The sequence below is a fragment of the Mus pahari genome, chromosome X (genome assembly GCF_900095145.1).
Source record: "Mus pahari chromosome X, PAHARI_EIJ_v1.1, whole genome shotgun sequence".
NCBI lineage: Eukaryota > Metazoa > Chordata > Mammalia > Rodentia > Muridae > Mus > Mus pahari.
This window is the reverse complement of record NC_034613.1, coordinates 124,232,002-124,243,432: the sequence shown is the minus strand read 5'-3', so window position 1 is coordinate 124,243,432 and position 11,431 is coordinate 124,232,002. Positions and strand designations below refer to the sequence as shown.

At 38.1% G+C, this 11,431-nt stretch overlaps 1 pseudogene; it reads right to left on the bottom strand.

Moving 5' to 3' along the window:
- Positions 1-7,812: 7,812 nt before the first annotated feature.
- Positions 7,813-8,643, bottom strand: LOC110314557 (annotated as a pseudogene).
- Positions 8,644-11,431: the final 2,788 nt, after the last annotated feature.

Below are 11,431 nucleotides of genomic sequence, written 5' to 3'. Positions count from 1 at the left end.
CAATATGACTCTCTCACCTCCTCTGGCAGACAGAGCCCTCACAGGTGGCCACCTTTCCTCTGGAGAGGAATGTCCCCAAATGTCTGGAGCCCAAAACAGGTTCTGTCCCAGAAGCTAGGTTGCTTCTATCTGTCCCAAAACTGTGTAGCTTCTGCAGTCCACACTCTCACCAGTGCGGACTGGAACTTAGGTGAACTGGAGCAAAGATGGCTCCCCAACCAGCTCAGGCAGTGAGAGCCCTCCTGGGCAGACACCTCTCCTCTGGTGGGGAAGGTGCTAGTATGTCTAGAGACAGAAAAGGGATCTTTTCCAGAAGTGGTGTTGCTTCTGCAGGCCACCCTCTCCCGGCAACTCACCAGAGCAAAGATGGCAAAGATGTCTCTCTTACCAGCTCAGGCAGTGAGAATCCTCCCTGGTGGACACCTCTCCTCTGGCGAGAAAGGTGCGGGATCCAGAGTACAGATCTTGAGAATCAATTCCTATCTACCATAGATTCCAAAGATCTAATCAAGGTAGTCAGGCTAGTGTATCAAATACTTTGAGCCATCTAACCATCTCACTTACCTAGAATTACTCTTAACATTATGTTCTTCAATGCAGTTAGTCTTTCTAATTTAATACATTTTTATTGCTATAAAGCATGATGTTCAAAATCAAAGGCCCAAACCATTGAGATAATGTGGAATAGTATATAAAAAATAGGACCCTTTCAATACTACTTTAAGTATAGATACATGCATGGATTTAGATGAGTTGATTTGCAGATTCATTCATTTCATATATCTCAGAACTAAAGTTTGAAAAGCCTACTTACAGGTCATAGCTTGCTGTTGACTCTATGTTTTGAGTGCATTTGGCATTTTGATTTTATGCAACAGTATATCATACATGCTAGAAGCAAGTAATTAAGATGTTGTAGCAATGTTTCCTAACAGCAATGAGTATTGGGAGGATCTAAAACTTTGTTTCTAATATCTTTCTATCAAAAAAGATCTTGAATTCCTTGGGGAAATAAAAGTTGGGTCAGAGAATATCCTAATATAAGTCTATAAAATACAACACTTTCAAAAATTAAAAAGGCAATTCAAAATCATGGTGGTACTGAAGGGACACTGAGTCCTCTGAAAGATCTCCCAGTGGATACACTGGGTCAAGCTGAGTTGCACCATCCACTAGTGTAATAAATATCCATAAGCCCAGACTGTTGGATGACTTATAGAGAAAGATAAACCCACACTATTTGAGGTGGATTGAACATAACCAAAATATATAATGCAAAGGAGGACAAGTAGGAATATAGTTGTAGACACCCATCAACAGTAGCAACTGCCACTAATCAGCAAGCACTCAGGATCATAATGCTGATAATTGATAATTTTTATTATGTATTTTTATTAGATATTTTCTTTTCCCCCCAATTTTGATTAGGCATTTTCTTCATTTACATTTCAAATGCTATCCCAAAATCCCCCTCTACTTGCCCCTTGCTCCCCTACCCACCCACTCCCACTTCTTGGCCCTGGTAATCCCCTGTACTGGGGCATATAAAGTTTGCAGACCAAGGGGCCTTTCTTCCCAATGATGGTTGACTAGGCCATCTTCTGCTACATATGCAGCTAGAGACACAAGATCTGGGGGTACTGGTTAGTTCATATTGTTGTTCCACCTATAGGGTTGCAGACCCCTTCAGCTCCTTGGGTACTTTCTCTAGCTCCTCCATAGGGGGCCCTGTGTTCCATCCAATAGTTGACTGTGAGCATCTACCTCTGTGTTTGCCAGGCACTGGCACAGCCTAACAAGAGACAGGTATTTCAGGGTCCTTTCAGCAAAATCTTGCTGGAGTATGCAGTAGTGTCTGCATTTGGTAGATGATTGTGGGATGAATCCCTGGGTGTAGCAGTCTCTGTCTGGATGGTCCATCCTTTCATCTCAGTTCCAAACTTTGGCTCTTTAACTCCTTCCAGGGGTGTTTTGTTCCCAATTCTAAGAAGGAGCGAAGTGTCCACACTTTATTTTTCATTCTTCTTGAGTTTCATGTGTTTTGCANATTGTATCTTACATATNCTAAGTTTCTGGGCTAATATCCACTTATCATTGAGTACATATCATGTGAGTTCTTTTGTGATTTGGTTACCTCACTCAGGATGATACCCTCTAGATCCATCCATTTGCTGAGGAGTTGCATATATTCATTGTTTTTAATAGCTGAGCACCACATTTTCTGGATCCATTCCTCTGTTGAGGGACATCTGGGTTCTTTCCAGCTTCTGACAATTATAAATAAGGCTGCAATGAACATAGTAGAGCATGTGTTCTTATTACCAGTTGGAACACCTTCTGGATATATGCCTAGAAGAGGTATTGCTGGATCCTCCGGTAGTACTATGTCCAGTTTTCTGAGGAACTGCCAGACTGATTTCCAGAGTGGTTGTACAAGCTTGCAATCCCACCAACAATGGAGGAGTGTTCCCCTTTCTTCACATCCTCACCAGCATCTGCTGTCACCTGAATTTTTGATCTTAGCCATTCTGACTGGTGTGAGATGGAATCTCAGGGTTGTTTTGATTTGCATTTCCCTTAGGATTAAGGATATGGACATTTTTTCAGGTGCTTCTCAGNCATTCAGTATTCCTCAGTTGCAAATTCTTTGTTTAGATCTGTGCCCCATTTTTTTAATGGAGTTATTTGATTTTGAGAGTTCACCTTCTCGAGTTCTTTATATATATTGGATATTAGTTAGTCCCCTATCTAATTTAGGATTGGTAAAGATCCTTTCCCAATCTATTGGTGGCCCTTTTGTCTTATTGACAGTGTCTTTTGCCTTACAGAAGCTTTGCAATTTTATGAGGTCCCATTTGTCAATTCTTGATCTTATAGCACAAGCCATTGCTGTTCTATGCAGGAATTTTTCCCCTGTGCCCATATCTTCGAGGCTTTCCCCCACTTTCTTCCCTATTACGGCCATATTACCTTGAATGTGCCAGATCCTGTCTGATAATTGATAATTTACTGTATGGGAAGGATAGTCACTTTTCTTTCAAATGCTACAAACCTGTCTGACCATAAAATAAATGTCAGACAAATCCCAGTCTCAATTTGTTACATAAAATACTTGGCATTCTCACCCTAAGACTCAAGTGCAATAAAAAGAAAATCTGTAACCCAGAATCAAGGGTAATTTTTTGATACCTATGTGGAATCAGTTCTTGGTAGAGAAAAAATAGTCATCAAAATATAAAACTGATCAAATGGGGACTTAAGAAAATATTTAAAATATACTTAATCAGTGGTTACATAGAAAAATGTTTACATTCAACTAGAATAAGATCATTTTAATAGGATATAAGAAGTACAAGCCATTAAGAAGAGATAAATAATATCACATTAAGATGTAAAACTTTTACGGATTACAGGGCATCATTAAAATGTAAAATGAAAGGTATTTTATATAAATTGTATACATATATACATGTAGAAATTATTTATAAAAGTATAGATATTATAGGAACATATCTGTAACAAACTCCAATATTATAACAACAACTATTCCTATTCAAGAACTGTTACAAATAAGTACAAAGAAAACAAGTGAATATGAGTAAATCTGACAAAATAATAGTTCAAAAATCTATTTTCAAAAAAAACAAAATAAACAGCACTATATCTAAATGGTTAATCATATGAAAAAAGATTTTAACATCTTTACTCATTAGGTAAACACAAAGGAAATATAAGGATGATTAATAATAGTCCAGTCCATCAGTTGTGTTGATTTTGTGATGAAAATGTGTATATTTTGTGATAATTCATCAAACTTTAAACTTCAAGTCTAAGTTTTTCACTTTGTACATGCAGTTTATGAGAAACCTACCAAAAATAGCAGATTGGATGTCAATTAAACTTAATGATGCGTGTAAAAGCATAAGGAAATATGATGATTAGTAAACTAATTTACAAACAGTTTGAGAGGAGGTTCTCTGTGCAGACAGATAAAACTGCTTCCAGAAGGATTAGGTTATTAAATACAAATCCCAGATCCAGGCTTGGGCACCCTTCCTAGGAGAGGACGACCAAGAAGTCCCCTGAGGTCATCAGATCAGTAGAGACAATACTGGTTTTACTGCCCAACCGGAACTAGATGGTAAGATCCTACTGACGGAACTGTTGTATGCTCCAATTATAAAACAAAAACGAAAACAAATCAATTTAGTCTGAAAATGGGATGAAAGCTCCCGGTTGTAAATCCCTCATAGCAACAGAAGCTTCTGTGCTATTATCAATAATAAGGAAGAGAAAAAGGCTATCAAGGGGTGAGATGTTAAGAAGGGCATGGAGGGGATTTGAGTGAGGAGAGAGAAAGACTGGGATGTGATATGATTGTTTTCATTTTAAAAAGAAAAAATAACAGATTAAACAAGATGTTCATATTTTCTCACATTGGAATTCAGATACTCTAAAAGGAATGGGTTATTTAGGTATAAAAATCTCTCACTGCTGTATTACTGCTTTTGTTTTTGTTTTTGTTTTTGTTTGTTTTGGTTTTTTTGAATAGAGAATTGGAGGATCCCGGGAATAATTTTAACGTGCACATCATGCCATATTACCTAGAACATTAAACTAATCATGAAAAGTTAGTTCAAATTTTCACCCTCTGTAAATTAGTCCATTCAATATCCTATTTGCATTTCAATGTCATATTACTGCATACTTGTTTATGTGGGGTATATGTATATTTATGTATTCATGGATGCGTGCATGAGTATATGCATGTATATGGAAGAATGGGATCTATGTGGCATGTCTTCCTCTGTTAATGTCCACAGAGTCTCTTATTGATCCTGTAGTTCATTGATTCAGCTAGGCTGTCAGGCCAGTCAGTTCCAGAGAGCTATTTATCTCATCTACTGCTTTCTGACTTATCTTTTGCTGCTGAGTTATTTTCCCCATTGCTGTTGCTGCTGATTCTTTGGCTAATATTAGAATCACTGTTTCCAGTCTTCTTATGGAAACCAAGGACCAGTGACTCTGCAGGAAGTCTGTAGATCTTCACTTTCAGATTGGGACTACAGAGGTGTTTGGCCCCTAGGACACAAAAACTACTGGGCACTCAGTCTCATGTAAATTACAAAAAAGCTGTTGTTACTATTTTGAACTTATAAGCTGATCTAACAAATGCTTATGTATGTTTTAATTTCTAGCCATTCTTTTTAACTAAGGCAGTGGTTCTCAGTATTCCTGATATGCAACCTTTTAATACAGTTCCTCATTTGGTGGTGACCCCCAACCATAAAATTATTTAATTGCTTTTCATGTGATTCATAGCTGCAATTTTGTTACTGTTATAAATTGTAATGTAAACATCTAATATGCAAGATATCTGATATGCAAGATATCTGATATGTGACCCTTGAAAGAAGGTTGCAACTCACAATGGGTTAAGAACCTCTGCTCTAGAGACTTCTGATAAATAAAAAAAAAATATATGAATGCCAGCATTGAATGTCAATTGATAATAGTATTTAGATAGCATGTGCAATATTCTGGCTTTAATTCCCAGGCCAACAAAAATACTGTGCTAGATTTAAGATCACTTTTATTAGATGATTTCTTTATGCACAGAAACTGACTCTAGTCTTTTTTGCTCTCAGAAATCTTATATATCACAGTATGTAAATAAATATTTAAAGTAAATGAATATAGATGCCAGTGAAAAACCTTGAAGTAATTTTAAAGCTTAAATTCACTCTTTTAAAATATTACATTATATATTTACTTAAAGTAAATGAATATAGATGCCAGTGAAAAACCTTGAAGTAATTTTAAAGCTTAAATTCACTCTTTTAAAATATTACATTATATATTTACTTCAATATAAAATTAAACATACCATAGAAGCAATAAAATCAGGGTACCTTTTGTAGGTCCAAAATGTAAGGCCTCTGAGTTGACTTTCTTAAGAGCATCCCTTTGAATGAACTTTAGTGAAATTTAAGAGATTATCATTACTGATCTTTACACTATCTTTGATCATTGAGTAATTAGTAGAGAATTCATTGATCTTGATTCATATCTAGTATAAATAGCTAAATTAACACAGTGAAATATATTTGAAAATAACTGTAATTCTATATAGTAGTTTTTAATGGCATTTTCACTAGAACATTTTAATATTAAAAAAGAGAAATATTTCCTCAATTATTTTTTGAAGTTTCTCTCATGTACCACAGGTTCTCGCACCTCCTCCTCTTCCAGTACCTCCCTCTTCCTTCGTCCTCCTCCAGACCCACTCTGCCTCTTTTTCTCTTCAGAAACGGGCAAAGATCTCAGGGATATCAATGGAACATGACATAACAAATTGCAATATGACCTGGCCCACTGCCTCATATCAAGGCCAGACTAGGCAACCCAGCAGGAGGAAATGGTCCCAAAAGCAAACAAAAGGGTCAGGGGCAGCCCCTACTCCCACGGTTAGGAGTCCCACAAGAACATCAAGCTCCATGTCCTTAATGTATATTTAGTTCCAGACAGACCCTCTGGTTTTCAGTTTAGCCTCTGTGAACTCCTATGGGCCTGGATTCTATGGGCCTTTGTTTTGTGGTGTCCTTGACCACTCCTAGGTACTCCAGTCCTTCCTCTACCTCTTTGTAGCATTCCCCAAACTCTGCCTAATGTTTGACTATGGTTCTCTTCATCTGTTTCCACCAGTTGCCAGGTGAAGCCACTTTGATAATTAGGTTAGGCATCAATCTATGAGTATAACAGAATATCACTAGGCATCATTTCATTGACTTTGGGGGCAGCATATTTGGTTTTGTCCTAGTTCTCTGAGTTAATCAACCTCTGGTTTCTGGACCTCTAGGCAGTGCTCCCTCTCATAGCATGGGTATTAAGTTGCACCAGTCATTGCTTGGCTTCTCCTGTGAACTCTGTGCCATTTTTACCCAAGCAAATATTTCAGGCTGGACAAATTGTAAGTTGAAGGTTCTGTGTCTCAGTTGATGTCCCAACCCTTACTTTGGAAGCCTTGCCTGGTTACAGAACTTGGCTGGTTAAAGTGCCATGTCCTCCAGTCCTAGATGTTTTCCCTAGAGTCACCCTTGTAGGTTCCTGAGAGTTTGCATTTCATTAGGTTTCTACCTCACCCTTGAAATAACCCCCAATACCAGTAAGTCTCTCCCAGCACTCTTAAAATATTCTCTCCTTTTTTCTGTCCTCAACAGCCCAAAGTCCACCCACAAAGTCAATTTTCCCCTCTCTGGAATATCTATGTATACTCCTCTCCCTAGAGCCCTCCTTGTTACTTAACCTATCTGGGACTGTAAATTTTAGCATTATTTTCTTTTATTTTATAGCTAATATCCACTTATAAATAAGTACATACCATGTTTTTCTTCCTAGGTTTGGGTTGCCTCACTCAGGATCATCTTTTCAAGTTCTATCCAAAATTGTCTCAAATTTTCATGATGTTATTTTTTTCATATCAAGTTCATTTTCATTATAAGTGGGACCACATTTTAGAAAGACTGGTATATGGTCAGCATGTATCGACAGGAAAAGATCCTAGAGAAATGAACATCTTACTGCTCAAAAACAAAAACAAAAACAAAAACAAAAACAAAACATTTCTTTGACAAATATTTTAGAAAAATAGGTTAAATTTATGTAAGAACTAAAAATACAAATTTAATACAGTCTACACATGAGAAACCCTAGAGCACAGGTTCTCAGGAAGTCCTGCCATTTAGCAGATAGCCTCAGGCTACCAACCATCAGTGCCTTTTACAGCAGAGTTGGATGGTCATGTCTGTCTGCTCAGTGGCTGACAGACCCTGCCCTGCTGTCCACAGGTTCTTCACCCTTGCTCTCCTTGTCCCAGTCCTTCATGCTGCCTCCCATCATGAAATCTCTCAGAATCTTCCACCCTGGCCTCTCTTCTGATTTGACTTCAGTCTGTCTGGCTTTGGGGCTCTTCCCAGTAGGACTGTTCTCACTTGTACCATCCATTCCTCTGACAAAATCCTTCTTGGAAACAGTTGACATCAGCTTTGCTCTCTTCAGGATGGAGCCTCCTCCATCCTTAACCTTTTCACTAACATTCCTTTGGTGTTTCCGAACAGTATTGAAGAGCTGCACCACACTCCTTGTCTAAATCCTCTGAAGGTTCCTCTCTGCCTCTTTGTCTTTGACAACATCTGGCTTCACTCTGCAAAGCATTTCCCACTCCTGCTTCTTATCAAGCTGCTTCCTTTTATCCAGCTTCTCCTGCTTTACCTTCTCCTTCTCCTTCCCGAGCTCTTGTTTTGGTGAGGATGGTGGATTTGCTTTTAGGAGTCTTTTTGTTAAGGATTTTTGCCATGCATCTGTTCAGCCCAAATTAGTTCCAGCATTGGACTCAGCAGCATGTTCATTTTCTTCCTCACAGGATTCAACATTTTCCTCACTGTCTGCTTCTACAGCTCCATCATCTGGGTGGTCCAGCTCTGATTCACAGCTTCCTTCTCCATCAGAAGAGTCTGACCTTTATCTTCTAGCTTTGACATTGCAGCCTTGGCTCCTAGCTTCATGTTTTTCTTCATTTCCTTTGGGGGAATGCTTTGGGTTTTCCTCTGGGCTCACACTTGAGTCCTGAACAGCTGCAGCCATTTTGGCTTGCCAGAAGTGCCCATAATGTTATTTTTTAAGAGCTAACACGCCATTGTGTAAATGTGCTGCATCTTCTTCTTTTTTTTTTTTTTTGTACTGTTATTCAAATTCTAGCAATGTAGGAATATAGCTCAATGGTGTAGCTTAGTGTGAATACTCTTCTTCATCCAGTCTTTGGTGGAGGGACATCTAAGTAGTTTACAGTTTGTCACTCTTATGAATAAAGCTCCAATGAAGTAGACCAGTGCCCAGTTTTCTGAAACTTTCCAAAGTGGCTATGCATGTTTGCACTCGCACTAGCAGTGGAGCGAGAACTCCTTTTGCTCTACTTCTCTAGGATGAGCTGTCACTTGTGGGTTTTACCTTAGTCATTTTGACAGGAAGGAATAAGATGTAATCTCAGAGTCAATTTGATTTGCATTTCTTTAATAGGTATGAATGTTGAACATTTATTTAAGGGCTTCTTGACTACTTGAGGTTCCACTGTTGAGAATTCTCTATTTAAATCTGTACCCCATGTTTTATCTGTGTTTTGGGGATTGTTGGTGTGTAACTTCTTGTGTTCCTTATCTATTTTGGAAATTAGTCCTCTGTCCAATGTGTAGTTGGTGAAAATATTTTACCATTGTATAGTCTGTTGTTTTGACTCATTAAAAGTATTCTTTTCTTGCCGGGCATGGTGACACATGCCTTTAATCCCAGCACTCAGGAGGCAGAGGCAGGCAGATTTCTGAGTTCGAGGCCAACCTGGTCTACAAAGTGAGTTCTAGGATAGCCAGGGCTATACAGAGAAACCCTGTCTTGAAAACAAACAAACAAACAAAGAAACAAAAAAGTTCTTCTTTAAATGTACTTATTTTACACTCCATATTCTATCTCCCCATCCACCCTCCTACTGCTCCGCATCCCACACCTTATACCCAATCCCTGTCTCCACATGGATGTCCCCACCTACACCAGGCAACCTAACCTCTAAACTCCCTGGGGCCTCCAGTCTCTTGAGGGTTATGTGTATTATCTCTGAATGAACACAGACCTGAAGTCCTCTACTGTATGTGTGTTGGGGGCCTTATATCAGCTGGTGTATGCTGCCCATTTGGTGTTCCAGTGCCTGCAAGATCTTGGGGGGGGGGGATCAGATTAATTAAGACTACTGGTCTTCCTACAGGGTCGCCCACCTCTGCTTCTGTCTATTGGTTGGGTGCAACTATCTGCCTCTTACCCTTTCAGCTGCTTCTTGGGTCTTCCAGAGTGAGGTCATGCTAGGTCCCTTTTTGTGTGTACTCCATAGCCTCAGTAATAGTGTCAGGCCTTGGAGCCTCTCCTTGAGCTGGATCCCTCTTTGGGCCTGCCAGTGGACCTTGTTTACCTCAGGCTCATCTCCATTTCCATCACTGTAATTCTTTCATACAGGAACAATAAAGGTGTTCTTTTCAGTTTCATGTGGTCCCATTTATTAATTGTATATCTTAGTGCCTGTGCTATTGATGTTCTCTTCAGGAAGTTTTCTCCTGTATCAATGAGTTCAAGGCTATTTCCCCTTTCTCTTCTATCAGGTTCAGTGTTTCTCTTTTTATGTTGAAGCCTTTGAATGACTTTGACTTGATCAGCATGATAGATATGAGACCATTTGCATTCTTCTACATGCAGACATCCAGTTAGACTAGCACTATTTGTTAAAGATATTTTCTTTGTTTGCAATGTATATTTCTCACTCCTTTATCAAAAATCAGATGTCCATAGGTATGTGTATTTACATCCAGGTCTTCAATTTAATTTCTTTGATCAACCCTTTTATTTTTAATACTAATACCATGGATATTTTATTATTATTGAGATTGAAATCAGGGTTGCTAAGACCTATAGAAGTGTATACAAGATTGTTTTCACTATCCTGAGTTGTTTTTTTCCCATAGGAAGTTGAGTATTGTCCTTTCAAGATCTGCATAGAATTGTGTTGGAAGTATAGTGGGGTTTGTATTGAATTTGTATATTGCTTTTGGTAGGATGGCCAATTTTGCTATGTTAATGCTACAAATCCATGAGCATGGAAGATCTTTGAATCTTCTGAAGTCTTCTTTAATTTTTTTCTTCAAAAACTTGAAGTTCTTGCTTTCTTAGAGTTATACTAACACATTTTATATGATTTCTTGTTATTATGTTTTGTGCTATTTCCATGATTCCTTTCTCAGACTGCTTCTCATTTGTGTATAGGAGGACCTCTGAGTATTTTATTAGTTAATATTTTATCCAGCCACTTAACTGAAGGTGTTTATCAGTTTTAGAAGTTCCCCAATAAAATGTTTATTGTCACTTACATATACTATAAAGTCATCTGCTCATAGGGATATTTTGACTTCTTCATTTCCAATTTGTTTCCCCCTTGAGTTCCTAGAGTTGCCTATTGTTGTAGCTATAATTCCAAGTACTATATCAAAGAGATATAGAGACAATGGGCAACCTTGTCTTTTTTACTGATTCTAGTGGGAAGGCTTTGATTTTCTCTTCATTTAATTTAATATTGGCTATAGGTGTGATGTAAGTTGCCTTCATTGTGTTTAGGTAGGCACCTTGTATCCCCGATCTCTCATGAATAGGTGTTGTATTTTGGTAAAGATGATTTCACTATGCAATGAAATGGCCATGTTTTTTTTTTTTTATATTCTTTGTTTATATGATTAATTATATTAACAGATTTTTGTATGTTGAATCAAATATGCATCTGTGGGATGAAGCCTACTTAATCATGGAGAATGATGTTTTCAGTATATTCTTGGAGTTCGTTTGT